General features: G+C 46.1%; 1 protein-coding gene across 20 annotated transcripts in view; it reads left to right on the forward strand.

Annotated features, from left to right (window-relative positions):
• Positions 1-17,938, forward strand: part of PKIG (cAMP-dependent protein kinase inhibitor gamma) — a 110,715-nt gene that overhangs the window by 71,843 nt on the left and 20,934 nt on the right. For 16 of the 20 annotated variants that reach the window (XR_009558937.1, XM_060284319.2, XM_060284312.2 and 13 more), the window contains one exon: positions 8,820-8,889. The gene's annotated coding sequence lies outside the window, so the exon portion shown is untranslated. Of the gene's footprint in view, positions 1-8,819; positions 8,890-9,711; positions 9,818-17,938 lie in introns of all 20 variants that reach the window. The other 4 variants (XM_060284321.2, XM_060284325.1, XM_060284317.2 and 1 more) reach the window with 1 other exon arrangement.

Genomic DNA, 17,938 nt, shown 5'->3' on the forward strand with positions numbered 1-17,938 from the left:
CTTCCCCTCTTCAATGTAACATCGGCATTTTAAATTTAAGATACAGATACAATTAGATTTCATGAAGTTACCTCAGCACTTGTGCCCTGATGCCTCAGTGGCTGCATAGGAAACTCCAAGATCGAGATCTTTAACTTTGGCTTTGTGATCTTTTTATTGCTTCCTTTAAAAAATGTGTTGTTTATTCCTAGAAAATAAACAGAACGTGTAAGTCTTTGGGCGTTTTATTTGTTGGCTTCTGTGTTCAGGATTTGAAACCGAGGGAGCCACTCTGTGCAGAGAGGAAGGGAGGGGGCGGTACCAGTGGGTGCCGGGCTGAGGGTTCTCAGGTGGCTTGAGATACAAGGCTTGCAGGTGCTGTGTGTGCTCCATCTAGCCTCCTAGCAGGTAAAAATAGTTGAAAAAAATCACAGTTAAAGAAGACAGCCTTCAGCTTTAAAAAAACAAGAGCCACCACATAATAGAAGGGCCACCCAAGGAAACCGTGGAAGCCTGGGCAAGTGTTTCACTCTCCGGGCCTCAGTTTCCTCATTTGTACCTAAATGAGGGGTGAAACTAGATGAGCGCTTTACAGTTGACCCTTGAGCAACATGGCTTTAACCTGCAAGGGTCTACTGTTCTGTGGATGTTTTCCAATAAATACATGCTACGGAACTACATGATCTGCAGTCGGTTAAATCCATGGATAAACCCATGGATGCGGACCCATGATCTAGGTGGCCGACCGTAAAGGTTATACTCGGATTTTCGACTGCACGGTGGATTGGTGCCCCTCACCCCTGTGTTGTTCAAGGGTCAGCTCTGTTCCCAAGTTCAGTTTGAAGTGAACCACTGAAATCTCCTTCCCCTTTGAGGAGACCCCTTAGGGCTTGAGGAGCAAAATGCCCTTAGTTTTCAGGATCCTGGAATGGGTGAATACTGGTGCCTCTAGGAGAATTAAAAGACGTCATAAAACAGGCAATATTAAGTTACTTCTGAGTTGAAAGTGTTGTCAGGTTTTGTGTTTCTGAAGGAGAAAATCTCAGTGTGGTGTGCACGCACACCGGGGAGGGAGGAGAAAAAAGAATGAACTGTGCTGAGCACCTGCTAAGGGCCAGGCCCCGTGTTACGCTCATCCTTTCACGTAACACCAGGTGGTCAGTATCATCATTCCCTAACTCCACCCACAGGGTAAATCTCCACTATACGTTCCCATATTATTGGGAACTCCTTCCTAGTGTTCACCTGAGCTGTGAGAGCACCGAATCCTAACCACTAGACCACCAGGGAGTGTCATGCCTGCGCTGTGCTTACGTGGTTATTGGCGTGACATCAGTTCACTGCTTCCACTAGACCACATGCACCGTCTCCTCTGTCACTGTACCTCCTTGCCTGGTAGAGAACTTGGCGCATAGGTACAGAGAAGACACATCCATTTTAACTTAAAGCCCACTGTCCTTCTCCCTAACTTGGCAAAAGAGAGGCAGAAAAGGAGGGGAAATCTCCTTTTTTGCCTCCCTCCCTCCTCCATCTCACCGAGACACAGCCTGCACTGCTGCAGGGAAAGGGTACCAGAGCCAAAGTACAAAGAAGAGCAAAAGAAGTTGTCAAATCTTGGCCTCTGAGTTTCCAAGTGTCCAGATCTTGGCAACTTAAGGGATTTTTTTTCTCTTTAAGGCCATCAGAGACCCTAGCCCTCAGGAAGATGCAGTATTTAAAACGATATGTTTGGATTAAGATCGTGGTTAACTGGAGGGTTCGTGCAGCCCCTCAGCATATCTGAGAGCTGAAGCATAACTTCTCCAGCAGCTAAGCCCTTTGAAAGTGGACTGTTGCTGCCAGGGCAGCGCCCCTGGGCGTGGGCAGCAGGAGGGCCCGGGCCTCTGTCCCGGCCTCACCCAGGATCTGGAGCCCCAGAATCTCAAAACTTTGGCTGATTAAAAAAGTCGTCCCTCTTCCTAAGGTGGTGGTGAGGAGGTGATATTCTGGAAGGAAGGTACCTGGTTTGGGTTTTTATTTATGTTTAAATTCGAATGCTTATCCAGTCTGTCGCGCTCTCTAGTTTCCTGCCTGGTCTTTGGCCCCTGTGGGCACTTGCATTTGTGGCCCCTGGGCTGGTTGGTGTCCCCAGTCCCTGTCACTCTAGACAGTCTAGGGTTCGAGGAGAAGTTGAGCCATCTCAGACAGATGACCCCCCTCACACAGCGTGCTCCTCTTCTGAAAAGTGGGAGGTCACAATTATACCTATCTCAGACAGGCGCCCTGAGGACAAGGCAGGATAAAGCTCGTACTGCACTTGGTTGGTCCAAAAATACATGCTCAGGATTAGCTGCGTTATGGTTTCCAGAAAGAGAAAGTCAGCTGACGTCACAGGCACCTGCCCCCTCAGTCGCAGGATGGCATTTGCGTGAGGAGCCTGAAGTTATCTCTGAACTCCTCAGTTTCGACCCCCCCCCATCCCCTACTGGGCCCTGGAGCTGCCATGCTGGCTCTTTAATCCAAACCTCAGCAGTGTTTCCTGTCACCCACTTAAGTGATGAGGCCAAAAGCTGAAGTGGGCGCTGTTCTCTTGGGACCCAAGGTCCCTGGCCCAGCCGCTGAAGGAAAAAGGTGGTGGCAGGTGTTACTTTCTGAGTGTGACAAGCGGCTGAGCTCACCCAGTTCACTCTGCTGAGTGCTTTCACGAGGGGCCAGAAGTGATTCCTAAGTGGAGACAGACGTGGAAAATCTAAGGTTCTTGAAAACAAGTCATTAATCACGACCCAAGGCTGAGCTCACTACCTCCTGGAAATCTTTCAGAAATGCCTCATGAAAACTTTGAAAACTGCCCCTTCAAAGAGTGGTTTCTTTGGAAGTTGCAGTCAGCTGCCGTGCTGAGCCATTCCGAATCACAGATGAAGACACATCCGCTCTGACCGGAGGAGGCCAGCATTTCCTAACTTGAAAAGAAGTCTCTAATCTTCCAAGAAATTGCTGGTCTTCAACTTGGCTTTTCCGAACTGAATAATGGACCTTCAAGGCACTAAAGAAATGAAGTATTTGGTTGCTAATGCGTTCTTATGTCCCAGGGAGCTAGGTCAGTAATTACGTTTAGTACTTTATGGCTGTGGTTTCTGACGTTCAGTAAACCTGCTGAGGGCTGATGGGTACCGGAGAGAGGCTAGAGGAACAGGCTGATTAAGAGACAGCCTCTAGCCTGGTGCAGTTCTCAGGGCATCGCGAGGACCGGTGGGTGAGTGAATAATTACAGTGGATCAGCAGCACGTGGATGGAGGTCGTGGTCTTGAGCTGGGTTGATTACCCCCACGCTCCCCTCCATTTCCTGACGCCCAGAACTTTGCCAGCACTCGTGTTAGGGGGAAATGAGAGCCGCTCCTGCCGAAGCATTCACCCCCAGCACCTTCCTATCCCCCTCGGCTTCAGAGGAAAGAAGGGAGTTCATCACAAAATGCAGCAGCCCCACCTTAGAGGACCCGGAATCTGCTATCCCATGTTCAGTAAGGAATTCTAGGGATGCGTGATTCTGTCGTCTAAAATCACCACTAAGTTTTCTGTTGGTTTGTTTTTATAACATTTATATTGTGGCTTTTTTTTTTTCAGTTTACAAAATTGGAACATGTTCATGGAAGGAAAAGCGAGGTAGTACAGAAAAACATACTTAAATCATCACCCAATGATTTCACTTCTCTGATTTTCAAATAAGGCATGGCGAGGTCAAAGGGCATGACCGTTTTTAGATCTCTGATACACGTTGCCGGTTTGCCACTGGAAAGTGTCAGCCTATATAAGCTTCCATCAGCAGTCCATGCTTATGCCCGCATCCCCTCACCCGCACACTGGCTGCATTTGGAGTTTAGCTCGTTTTAATTTCTCCCTAGGCAGAGTCCCTGTTTGCATATCTCAGAGGTGCTCGTGTTCTGTGTTGCGGTCCCCGCGGGGGAAGAAACCACTATCTGCGCTTGGTTAGGGGCCCTGGCTTTCCTTTGTACTTTCCTGTACGTATGTGTGAATTCACCCATTGTAAAGAGCCCTTTGTGTTTTCGGTATTATGCGAGGTGCTATGGGAAATACCAAGGTAAGTAAGACTTATAAGTAGCTCACAGCCTAATAGGAAAACAGGACTCGGTGACTCTTAACACGTGTGATTATGTGCCCCAAGAGAGGGACAGTGCTGTGGAAGGCCTGAGAGAGTAGCTATTAAGCTGGGACTTCGGTTCACTTCAGTAAATCTTTCATGTATTCAGCCCGTGTTTATTGAGCACCTCATATCTGCTAGGCACTGAGCAAGGTGGTAGGTGGACAGCGCTACATAGAACAGGCATGGTCCTTCCTCACGTGAAGCTTACATGGACTGATGGTGGTGTTATGAAATAAACAGCATGAGTGATGGATGCGGAGGAGAGTGTAGTTGGGGCAGGTTTGCCTGAAGAGCTGGTGTTCAAACCAAGATAAGGAGTCAGTTATGCCTAGGAGTTGGGGCAGAGGGTGCTGGGGGTGGGAAGGAATACTCCAGGTAGGGAGAGGTACACAGGTGAAAGGCGCAAGGCGGGAAAGCCTGTGGAATGTTGGGGAAAGTGAAAGGAGGCAGTGTGGCTAAAGCCTAGAGGGGAAAGGAAGAGAGAAGAGGGTGAAGGTTAGGATCAGGGGGAAGTTAGGAAAATGATGGAGGGGGCTGGTGATGCAGGGGATTTTCCTTCCCTTATTCAGCAGCTGTATACCAGTATATGAGCAAAATTTCTCTCTGAGTTGGCATAGAATAGTCCTCCTAGTCTGTAATTTTTTCATAAGGGGCAGGAAAAATCTCTTACTCCCAAGGGCCAATGTCTATTCATTGGCTTGCCTACAGTTCCCCTTTCTGATTTCAAATGTGAGCTCCCCGCTGGACTTGGGTTTGGAGACCTGAGTTTGTACTGCTGCTCTGTTACCAACTTGCTGTGTGACCTTAAAGGATCCTTAACTTCTCTGGGCCTCATTTTCATCTGTCAATGGGAATGATGCTGATCTGATCCCAGGGTCATTGTGAAGATCGAATAAGTATCTTAAACTGCTTTGTAAAATATGAAGTGCTGTAGACATATGAGCTATCATTATTATTTCAATGAAAGATTTCTTATCAGTGAAATAAGAGTTGAAAGTGAAGCATGCCACCAGGAAAGGACAGAGTGTACCTTCCAGGCAACCCCGAAATGGCAGATTCAGCATAGGTGGCTCTCCTTCAAGAGCTTGTTGTGAATGCTGTTCCTCTTTTCTCTTTCATTTCATCCACTGGGATAAACCACTTCCTTCCTTTCTCCTTCCAGCAGAATGGGTTACAAAACAATCCATTTCACGTCTCTGGATTCCAGGACCCATTTGATATAGAAGCCAGAGCATCTGCTTGGAGGCCGAGAGCCTTGTGAGCAGAGATGCTGCGGTTTACTGGGCTTTGGTTCCCGGCAAACATAGATGCCCGGGTGTATATTTAATTGGGTTTGGGGAGAAAGGCAATTACGGGCACAGAGCCACGAAAAACAGTCAACAGTGCAGAAGCGGCCCACACACCACCTAAGCAGGGCAGTTTCAAGCCAAAGCTTTAGGCTTGCTTTTGGATTTTTAAAGGGGAGCATTTTTATTTAAGTAAAAAAAAAAAAAAAATTCCCTTAAAAAGTGACATAAATGCTTAGGAAATAAAGTGCACTCTTTTTTCCCTTTCATGAAGCTTTTTAAAAAAATGTGTCTTCCAGCTATTAAAATGATAGGTTGGAAGACCTGTTCTATTTGACCAAAAGAGAAAGTGACAGTAAGTGCAGTTAACTGTCCCATGTAGATAAATGGGTAGTGTGTGACTCAGTTTACCAGCATGCTTTCTCTGCTCTCATTAGTTTGTTGTTGTTTTTGTTTTCTTCATTAGTTTTCCCTAAAGTGATGCATATGCTTGTTGTAGCTAGACAATTTGAAGATGTATAAAGAAAAAGTTTGTAATCTCTCCCCTCTCCCTGCTCCCCATTTCCATCCTTCTGAGATAACCACTGTAATCAGTTTGGTGTATATCTTTCCATACCTTTCTCCAGGCTCCTACGTGAATGGATGCTTTGTGTATGTATGTGGTTTTTATGTTTTGTCACAAGTGGAATTGTACTTTATTATTTTGCAGTTTATTTTTCCCACTAAATAATACATCATGGGTAGGTACAAATTTGATTCACTCTTAAATAACTTCAGGGCTGTAGATCCAGAGGTACCACAGTATATTCAACCATTTCTCCTTTGGCAGGTACTCGAGTTATTACCATTTTTTTTACGAAAACTATTGTTGTGTTAAATATCTATATGTACGTATCTTTCTTCACTGGTCCTTTTGTTTTTATAGATTATATTTTCAAAAATAGTATTGCTGGGTTAAAGGGTATACGTACTTGACATTTTAATAGATAAAACTGTCCTACTTTACAGAGAGTTCTTATAATTTACATTCTCCCCAGCAATATGTGAGTACTTCCATTTCCCTAAGTCTTTACCAGTATTAGATATTCTCTCTTCTTTCCTCCATCTCTCCTTCCTTCCATCTCTATTGTTTTATTTCTGACCAAGCTGATGGGAGAATGGTGTTTTATTTTTGTATATTCTTTACTGCTAGTGAAACTCAACATTGTTTCATGTTAATTGACCATTTCATTTTCCTCTTCTATGAATTTCCTTTGCACATTTTTCTTATGAATTATTTGCCTTTTTCTCAACAAGTAGTAGGAGCTCTTTATGTGTTTATGTATTAAGGATTCCATATGTGTTACAAATATTTTTCCTAATCTATTATATGTTTATTAATTTGTTTCTGTATTTTTCTTCATAGTGTCTGGATTTCTTGCCTTGTTTAGGAATAACTTCCCCACCTCAAAGTTACATAAATATTTTCCTAAATGTTTTTCTAATACTTTTATGGTTTTAATTAATTTAATCCTGAATGTTTAATCCCTTTGGAATTTATGTTTATACATAGCAAGAGGTAGTGATCAAGCCTTTTTCTAGATGGCCAGCACCATTTATTAAATTAGCCATCTTTTCTATTTTGTGTTGAAACCCATCTTTGTCATAAATAATTTCCTTTATTGTATCTGTTTCTGAACTTGCTATTCTAATCCACAGCTTATTTGTCTATTCTTATGTTAATACTGTATCTTTTTATTATAATGTCTTTATAGTAAGCTTTTCTTGTAAGACAGATCCCCTATTTATTTTTTATAATTATCTTTACTATTTCTTGGCTAATTTTCTTGAGTACTTATTATTCCATATGAACTCTAAAGTAATTTTTTTTATTCACCCATCCAAAAAAACCTATTGGTAATTCTTATTGGAATTTAATTAGAATTATGTAGTCACTTGAGAAGGATGGCATTTTTGGATAATTAGGCTTTTCTACCCAGGAGCATGCTAACTGGTTTGCAACTTATGCATTCTATTTCTATATTTTGTTGCTTTTACCTTTAGAATTTCTATATGCATCATGGATGTATTATCTAAAATTAAACAGTATTTCTGTGTTTGCCCTGAATAATCAAAAACCTTACAACATTTAACTCTGATTTCTCTTCCATCTTCAGTGTTATTATTGTCAAACATGTAATATTGTCAATATTATCAAATACGTTTTTACCTCCTCATTTAGCTCTGTTTCACTCAATCAGTACTTCTTTAAATTTACCAATATACTTACTAATTTTGCTCACTGTTGATTCTAAAATCTCACTTATTTTCTGTGTTCAATTTCTCTTCTGTTGGAGAATGTTTTTGGAGTTTGTCAATGGTAAACTTGCTCAGTCAGTTTCTGTCTGAAAACGTCTTTTGCCCCCACTCTTTTTTTTTTTTTTTTAGTTAATTTATTTATTTTATTTATTTTTGGCCGCGTTGGGTCTTCCTTGCTGCGCGCTGGCTTTCTCTAGTTGCAAGTGAGCAGGAGCTACTCTTCGTTGCGGTGCGCGGACTTCTCACTGCAGTGGCTTCTCTTGTTGCGGAGCACGGGCTCTAGGCATGCGGGCTTCAGTAGTTGTGGCTCGTGGGCTCTAGAACGCAGGCTCAGTACTTGTGGCCTATGGGCTTAGTTGCTCCATGGCATGTGGGATCTTCCCGGACCAGGGCTCAAACCTGTGTCCCCTGCACTGGCAGGATGATTCTTGACCACTGCACCACTAGGAAAGCCCTGCCCCTACTCTTGATATTTTAGAATTTTAGATAGCATGTATAATGATTATATGGAAGTTATGTATGCCTCTGTAAAAGTTTTCAACTAAAACAGAAGTAGTTTATGTAAAAAGTGAGTGTCTTTCATTCCTTTTTCTGAGTCCCAAAGAGAGCCGCTGTTCATAGTTTGCTGTTTGCCTTTTTCTATGTAGATTCAAAAATTTTGTATATACACAAACGCTGTACATTTTTCTAAGCATAAACAATCATGGTCATTTTTTTTAAAAAAGCAATAATATATACAATTTTACACTACTTTTTAACAACAGAGCATGTACATTTTCCCGTGTCAGTATGACAAAATCTCCCTCATTCTTTTTAACGGCTATGTAGTTTCTCATCATATTGATACACCATAATTTAACTCTTTTCCTATTAACAGACATTTAAGTTGTTTCCTCTCTTATGTTTTTTTTACTTTTACACAGTATGTTTTACTGAACATTCTTTTACTTATGTGAGCATATTTATAGTATAAATTCCTAGATACCTGACTGATCCAAAGGATATGTGCAGTTAATATGTTAATAGATGTTGTTAACTTGTATTCCTAAAAGACTGTTTCAGTTTACAACCCTAGAGTATGTCTGGCTCTAATTTTTGTTTTTCTTCTGGTTCCTTAGAATTTCCATATTGATTAGTCAACAGTGGAAAATCTGAAGAGATGCAAGCTGGAAAAAGAAACTAAACCAGGTGGGTAGTCACATTGTTCATACCACTACTGTAGCATCACAAATGTTTACCTAAATACCTTTATTTCCATTTGAAGAGGGAAAAGAAATAGATTCCAAATGAAATTGGAGAGGAATGTGGGCCCCATGAAGAAGAGGCAGGATGGCCCTTTTCAGAAGTTATATAACATCACTCTGCAATTTCAGTCATGATTCCATTTACATAGTTTCTCTATAGCAAAAGAAAGACAATTTACTTCTGGTGGCTTAAAAGAGAATGGGTTTCTTCAGCCATCTACTTAAGCAGATGGAATCATTCACAGGAGTTATTAGCAAACCTAGTCATGATGCCAACTTTCCTGTCCACCAATGGTTTGTTATAAAGGTATTTTCATAAAGACTAGGGCACATTTGGGGAATTTTAATACTGTGATACAGGAGCAAAAGCAGGCAAAACCCAGCGCATAGAAACAAGTACAGCCCAGTGATCTGATGAGGAGAGATGGTGCAGGTCCGTTCCAGTTGTAAGAAAAATGCAGTTCATACAACATAGAATGGCCTGCCTGGAAGTGTGGCCACTTTGGGTTAGTGTTCATATTTTTATGGTATCCAAACATTTTCTAACAGCTTCTGACCCGTGGTCCACCCACCTCCCTTGCCCCCACCTCGCCTACCCCTTTCCAGCTCCATCCTCTTGCATTAGGGCAGAATCTCCAGCCTTTAGTACTCTGTCCAAGTCCTAGTAGTCCTGGGAATTTGGGGGGTTTCCAGCTCCTTTGAATTCCCTCTCATGGCCTGGCCTGCCTCTAGCACCTCTCCTAAGATTCCTCTTCTCTGTTGGCAGAGCGAGAATCTTATCTGGAAGGCAGTTGCCCTGGGTCTGGAACTCCCCAGCTGCTTATCGGCAAGGCTTTTGGGCCTTGCCCTACAGTAGCTTCCTGAGCCACCAGGTTTGTGTCCTGTTCTAACTCAGTGCTGCTGGGAATCCCCTGGATGCATATATTTGCAGTGACTAGGATGCGGCAGTCAGCTCCCAGGACTGTTTATCTGGCCAAGATCAGAGGACCTTCTATTCCAATTGCTGTGGGAGCATTGGGTCCCAGCCACTGAACCTTGAAGTTTAGAGCCTGGGTTTTTAAACAGGCTTCTGGGGTTCAAGACTTCCCTGTAAACATGGGTACAGTTTTGTATGCATACACACACACGTACTTTTCTAGGCAAAACGTCTGTAGCTTTCCTCAGATTCTCAAGTGTGTCTGTGACCTCTGAATTGGAAGAATCATTGGTCTCGAGAGAGCCTCAAGTGGTGTGGGGCACTGCGTCCCCTTGGGCAGCAGCCTCCCACATGCCAGGATATCTTGGGCGACCTCACCAAGCCTCTAGGTTTTTCTGTTTAGGGTTGAACTGGGACAAATTAGCTAATATCACTGAAGCTCAGAGCCATCTGATGGGATGTCCCAAAGTCCAGTCGTGGAATTGTACCCCCAGCCCCTGTTTCATCTCACTGAGCACACTGTGTGGGTTTTCTGGTTTCCGAGTCTGCAGCTCGGAAGGGCTGCTCCGGCAGCTACACTGACGGCAGTGGGAATAGTGTTGATAGTTAAATTTCAGTCTGGCTTACCACTGCCAAGAACAGCGTCAGATACTTTGTACAGCTTATCTTATTTGATCCTTACAACTTTCCACGGAGGTTGGAACTGTTATTTTACATATGGAGAAACTGAGGCACAGAGAGACTTTGTAACTCACCAGAGACCACACAGCCAATAAGTCAGTAAGTAATACGTGACCCAAGCACATGAGCTTAACCACCAAGCTTTATGGTGAAAGTAAAGGGCATTTTTAGAAAAATAAAGCAGAAAAAATATGGGGCTGTTTAGTGTAGGGCAAACTGTCCTGTATCTTATAATAATACTAAGAACATTGCCGTGTTATACCAGATATGAAAAACTATGCACACAGCACTGATCTTAAATCATTAAGAAAAGGTTAGTGGGTAATACACTAATGCGTTAGTGCAATACCTGAGAAGAATTTCTCTCCTTTGTAATTCAGATAAGCTTCATTGAAATATAATTCACATACCACACAATTCACCCATTTAAAGTCTACAGTTCATTGGCCTTCGGTATATTCACAGAGTTGTGAATCTGTCACCATAATCAGTTTTAGAACATTTTCATTCCCCCCAAAAGAAATCCCACACCCTTAACTCATCACCCTCCCAAGCCCCCAACCCTCCCCAGTCCTAGGCAACCACTAATCTGCTTTCTGTCTCCACATAAGGTTTTGATACTTAAAGGAGTAACAGTGTGGGAATCTTGGTGATCTGGTGTGAGTCATTCCCCGAGGAATAATTAGACAAATGAAATTTGACTCTAATGTATTTTATAAATGGCTTTATTAGCTAAGAAGCTACAAGCATGTCTTTGATATGCCCAAATTTAGGGTTGACATAGGCAAGAGACAAGTTTGTTTCTGAGTAATTTCCACTTGTCAACGTCACCTGTCAAACGCGCTCTTCTCAGCGAGTGGCTGTAAAACAATGATGGGTTCGTGGGGCCGCATTTCTCCATTGGTGGCAGAACCAGTGGTGGTTCAGCATAGGATCTTTTTTCTGCCATTGGAATCCCTGGCTTGCTTCTGTGTCTGCCTGGCTCTAGTTGTCAAAGTGAAGGGCACTCATGTAGTTGCCCGTCACTCTGAAATTCAGGACAGGATCCCATCAGACACTCAGAGGATGTACAACCACATGCTCTCTTGAACTCTTGTCACTTTAGCAGATCCACTGTGTATCTCTCCTGACTCATTCATTCAGTCGTTCTTTTTGAAAACATTTATTAGGCGCTCTGCACCTGGCACTGTGGTGGGTGCTCAGGCAGTCATTCTGAAAGCTCCTTCTCCTTATTAGTACAGTGCGTGGCCTTATTAGGCCCAGGTGGGCAGAGCCATTTGCACTGAGACAAGCCAGAGGGGCAGGGAGTTTGGTAACAGAACAGTTCTCTGATGGGGATGAGACATATGCAGTATCACCCACATCGAGACAGAGCCGTCCCCAGAATGCACCCATCCTGAAGAATGTGCGAGGAGTTGGGGATGAGGAAACCCAGGTTCAAGGCCTGATTTGGTCACTGACTGCTTAGAGGACCTGGGGTGATCCCCGCAACTTCTCTGAGCCACGGGCTGTCCATTATGAGGGTTAAATAATGCAGTGCCTCCCAAAGTACCTTCAGTACCAGTGCTGGGAAGAGTCTGTACTTAGTAAGTGTTGAATGAATGATTGAAGGAGTGAAGGAACATTCTGTGATTCTCAGAGCTGGAGCAGAACCCTAGCAGGTCAGGCGACCTTGTGGAGACAGGTATAAATGAAGACCAAGGAGAACCTCCCTTTCTTCTCCCAGTCAGACCCTCCTGCCACTTTCGCCCCTTTAAGCTCGCCTTGTCCTCGGCTCCCACATCCTCTGCTTTCCTGAGCCAAAGAGAGGCTCCACCTTTGAGGCCTCGGGCCTAGGAGCCAGCCAGGCCTGGGTGTGAATAGGGGGCTCCGGTACATCTTCGCTGTGTGTAAAAGGGATCTAATTGTGCAGGGCTACAGGGAAACGAAAATAGGATGATATGGAAAGCATTTCTTACCATATCTGATGCATAGCATATACACCCATAATTGGTAGCCGTTTTTATTTTATTCTTATCATTGTTGTTTGTTTGGTCAGGAGCCAGCGCTCGTATGGTGGTTTTCATCACTGGCTTGAGAGTGCAAATGTTCTTCAGTTCTTATTTTGTTTGTTCGTTAACGCATTCATGTGGATATATTTATTGTGCATCTTCCACGCATCATGAACTGTGCTGTTTGCTGGGGATACAGTGACAAGAGAGTCAGGGTGCCTATCCTTCTAGAACCAGTTGAGAGGGCAGGTATGGGACAAGTGTATCAGCACCTGTATGGTGGCAAAGCAGGGAGCCCTTATCTTTTCTGCTGGGTCAGGGAAGAGGACACTGGGCCTGGGGGCTGGCTGTCACTTGAAGACCCAGTGCCTGGAGGTAGGGGGCAGAGGGCTGGAATACTAAACCGAGGGGCTGGGGTCCAGTGCAGACTGTGGTTACGTGGGCCGAAGGCACAGGGGAATCTGTACTCTGCTCCAGTCGGATGGTTCCCGGCTTGCAGACATGTTGTTATTCCCGGTTCCAAGGGAGGCTTACTTCATTAGTAATCTTCTGTGTTGTGTTGTGTGGATTGTGGGCTCTGCTTCTGTCCGGCGGCAGGAGGAATGGCAGGCGAACTTTGTTTCTCCTTTGGTTTAAGACGGGAGGGCCCCAACTAGAGACGCCCTTACTACCCCCAGGCCTGACTCCCCCTGCACTAGAGGGAGGCTCTGAGAACTGGCGTGGAAGGAAAGCGTTACAGCATTCATTTGGAAATGCCACGGAAAGGGTAAAGTCAAATCAGAGCAAAACTCCGAGTCAACTCTTGTCCTCCAGGACCCTGGAAGGCCCCGGCCACCGTCAGCCTTCTCTCTCCCCACTTGCTGCACCCCAGCCCTGTGGCCTCCTTGCCCTCTTTCTGGACACCAGGCAGGCCCCGCCTCTTGCATGCTGTCCCCTCTGCCTGGCCCACTTTCCCAGGTATCTGCCTGCTCTCCCCGCTTCAGGTCCCTGCACCCGTGTCCCTCTTGTTCCTTAGTATGGGTCGCTCCAATAGAATTCTAGCTTCATGAGGGCAGAGGGTCTGTTTTATTCGTTGCTGAATCCCCGGTGCCCAGTGAGCAATAAATATGAAGGAGGGGAGGGAGTCATTTCCTTAAAGTTAGTGCCTGGACTCCTGAGCCCCGCTCTGCCTTGTACATCTTATTGTTACAGCCCTTAATAACCAAGCTTTTTAAAGATCCTTAAAGTTTTAAAAGATTCATATACCGCAGTGGTCCCTAAACTCTTTGTGCTCTTGTTACATGTGTGGGCCATGACAATCTTCCATTGGTAACAGAGGCTGACAAGCGCAGTGCTATTGGCTAGTAAGCACACACCACATTCCCCGCCTGGCATTTATTAGGATCCCTGAGGGAGGCAAGGGGTATAGTTTGAAGCTGTTCCCCAGTGATTCCAGAATTCTGATATGTGCGCCCCTGCCCCCAATGCTTGATTAAGAATTATGCGTGTTTGGGTCGACCTCCCTAACTAGACCTTGAATGTCCCTCAAGGGCCCCTGCTGTCTCACTGTTTTTGTATCTGTAGCATCTAGTCCCAAGCCTGGTACACACTGAGTGATCAGTAAAAGTTCATGCATGAATGGATGAATGAATTGATATTATAGAGATAATATCTTGCTTCTTTTCATTCTCCCCAGCGGCTTTGGGGCACGCTTTCCATAGACTTCTAGAGGAACTGTAGAGGGACCCCGAGCTGGAAGTAACATTAGAGATCACTCTGTTTACCCACTGCCACATAACACATCACCCCCAATACTTAGTGGTTTAAAACGATAGCAGTAATGTATTATTTTTCGTGCTTTTTCCTGTGGGTAGTGGCATGTGCTGGAACAGCTAGGGACCAGCGCAGCTAGGGGCTGCCTGCTGCATCTCTCTCCATGCCGTCTCAGGACCTTTCCATGTGGTCACTTCATGGGGCTGGCTTGGGCTTTCTCAAAGAATGGCAGCCTCAGGTATCCTACATGCAGCTCCAAAGACAAGTGTCCCGAGGGAGAGCCAGGTAGAAGCTGTGAAACCTTTTCTAACTCCATCTTGGAAGTCATGTCTGTTGCAGTCTGTTAGTTAGAAGCAAGTCGCTATGGCCAGCTCATTCAAGAGGATACAAATTACACTTCACCTCTTGATAGGAGGAATGTCAAAGACTTTGCAGATGTGTTTCAAAAACATCACAGAGATGCCCAGCTTACCTCTTCATTCTACACTTGAGACCCCCGAGGTCTAAGAGGGAAGGACCTTGCCCAGAGCCACCTGGCCTGGCATCGGCAGAGCTGGAGCTCAGTCCAGACCCTGGACCTTTGGCCAGCCTGCCTGGAAGTGATCTCACTTTCCCTTCTCCAGCCCTCCTTCCACATTATGACAGGGACTGCCTTTCTCTGGGAACCTTGCATTTTAGCTGAGCCCTCACCAAGTTTAGGTAATGTGTGAACAGCAGAAGACCTGGGTAGGCTCAGTAAGCCTGGTCCTCAAGCAGCAATTCTGTTGGAGTATTCTGCCTCTTTCTAGACACCTCCATAGAAGCACAGACTTTCACGGATTGAAGAGTTTGTATCGCTGTCCCAAATGCCCAGCCCCCAGCCCTACGTGAAGTGCTAACACTGCCCAGCCACAGGGGGAGACAACAGGGTTATAAAATGCATACCCCCAAATACTTGTTTTTTTCAAAGTTAAATAAGAAAAATTAGAATTTGGTGGCAGACAGAGAATCAACCCAACATCACTGAAGAGATTCTTAAGATTTTAAAATAATAGCTGGAAATTCTAAACAGGATTTTGCTTAAGCTTGGGTAAAATGCATCTGGGTATATGCTTTAGCCAGCATTGTAGAATATTTTCTTAGGACTTTATTGCTTTTTTGTCCTTCCTTCAGAAATGCCTTATTATGAGGTTGGGGATAGAGGAGAAAAAAGGGGAGAAAAGGGAGTGGACAGTTTTGTTTTTTTGGTTTTTTAATACATTTATTTATTTTACTTATTTATTTTTGGCTGAGTTGGGTCTTCGTTGCTGTGCGCCAGCTTTCTCTAGTTGCGGCGAGCGGGGGCTACTCTTCGTCGTGGTGCGCGGGCTTCTCATTGCGGTGGCTTCTCTTGTTGTGGAGCACGGGCTCTAGGTGCGCGGGCTTCAGTAGTTGTGGCTCGTGGGCTCTAGAGCGCAGGCTCAGTAGTTGTGGTGCACGGGCTTAGTTGCTCCATGGCATGTGGGATCTTCCTGGACCAGGGCTCGAACCCATGTCCCCTGCATTGGCAGGTGGATTCTTAACCCCTGTGCCACCAGGGAAGCCCGAGTGGACAGTTTTTAACAAACCCTTTCTGCCTGCTAGGCATGATGGTAATTCATTTCTACACTTCCTGACCTAATAGTACAGGCTCACTCCTGCCCCATACTCAGTGGATAATATGACCTTGGGTAAGTACTTAGCCTCTCTATACCTCAGCTTCCTCCTCTGTAGGACAGAAATGATTAATGCTTTCTACCTCAGGGAATTGCTGTAAAATTAAATGAGATAAAGCCTGAAAGATGCTTAGCAGTGGGACTTCCCTGGTGGCACAGTGGTTAAGAATCCACCTACCAATGCAGGGGACACGGGTTCGATCCCTGGTCTGGGAAGATCCCACATGCTGCGGAGCAGTTAAACCCACGAGCCACAACTACTGACCCCACATGCTGCAACTACTGAAGCCCACGCAGCCTAGAGCCTATGCTCCGCAACAAGAGAAGCCACCGCAATGAGAAGCCCGAACACCACAACAAAGAGTAGGCCCCGCTCACCGCAACTAGACAAAGCCCTCGCGCAGCAACGAAGACCCAACACAGCCAAAAAATCATAAAAAAAAAGAGATGCTTAGTGCGGCATGCAGTCAGGACGCTGTAAATGCTGGCTCTGATTGTTCCCCCAAACCACCTTTCCAGGCAGTTGTCACACCCCCATTTTATAGATGAGGACTCTGTGGCTAGTGAGGTACCCAGCTCTAGGGACAGAAGCTGAGCGACCCCAAGCCCTTGCTGTGTCACCGCACCACGCAAGACTCCAGTTGCTCAGTCAATATGCAGTAGCGGTGGGCACAGGGGCTCTGGAGGCCTCGCGACCTGTAGGGCCCCCGTGCCAGTGTCCCAGAGCAGGGCCATTTGAAAAGGCAGGGCCAGGAATCCACTTAAGAGGCTCTGTAAAGAGCAGAGTGACAGAGAATGTTCCAGGCAGAATAAACAGTCTCATGAAGGCCCTGAGGTCAGGAAGAGCTGGGTTGAGGAATTAAAGACCAAAATGGGCCAAGAAGAAAATGGAAATGAGACAAAAGGTCGCAGAAGGAGGCAGAGCCAGATCAGTGCAGGATGTCAGGGGCTGGTGTAGAGTTTGGATTTTGCCAGATGTGGAGTGGAAAAGCATCAAAGGTTGAATGAAGCAGGGGAACCACATGACCCAGTGTCTGATGTGCAAACATCACCTTGGCCCTTGTGGAGAACACAGACTTGGGTCGAGGGCAAGAGGGGAGCAGGGAGGTGGTGAGGAGACACTACCAGGGGTGCAGCTGAGAAACGATGGCGACCAGGTGGTGCACGTGGAGGGGAGAGGGGCCAAGTTCAGGCTCTCTTCTGCAAGTAGAAACGACAGGACCCGGTGAGGGACTGGACATGAGTGATGGCCCCAGGTTTCCAGCTTGAGCAGCCTGTACAGCGGGTGCCGGCCCTGAGCTCAGGGAGGCTGGGGGGAGCGGGCTTGTGACTGAACGTGTGAAGTTGGAAACGCTGGGGAGATGTCCAAGGGAAAGGCGAAGTAGGCAGTTAGGCTGCACATCTAGAGCTCTTAAGAGAGGCTTGGGGCTCTGTGGGAATCATCAACACAGACTATTAAGGCAAAGGGTGAGAACCCCCCAGGGGGCAGATAGAGAAGAGGACGCAGGCCTGGTCCCGGTGGGGGGGGTGAGGGAGGGGTCACCAGGGCCCCTGACAGAGGAGGCGCCGCGTGCAGGAGGTTAGGAAGTGGCCCGACAGGCTGGAGAGGTGCAGCGGGGGTGGGGCCTGCGGGCCCTGGAGGAGAGTGCTCTGAGAAGATCTGAGAAGAAGGGCATCCATGGGGACCCTGCCCTTTCCTCCCACCTGGCGGCCTCCCAAAGCAGGACTCCCCACCGTCTGCCCCCGGGGCTGCGTGTCTCTGGCCCCGTGGGTGCAGAGGCCAAGGCCCTGCCCAACTGCCTCCAAAGGAGGCCTCACTGGGGTCTCCTCTCTCGGGCATCAGGTCCTGCCCTGGCAGGAGACAGGTTCCTCTCTGGCGACTTTGCTCTGGGGGTGTCCCTAAGGGACTAGATAGAGCTTGGGCCGGTCCCCAGCAGGCCGCACGTAGCCGGGACCAGCTGTCCTGCCCCTTCCCAGCTT

Source organism: Globicephala melas, chromosome 15 (genome assembly GCF_963455315.2).
Source record: "Globicephala melas chromosome 15, mGloMel1.2, whole genome shotgun sequence".
NCBI lineage: Eukaryota > Metazoa > Chordata > Mammalia > Artiodactyla > Delphinidae > Globicephala > Globicephala melas.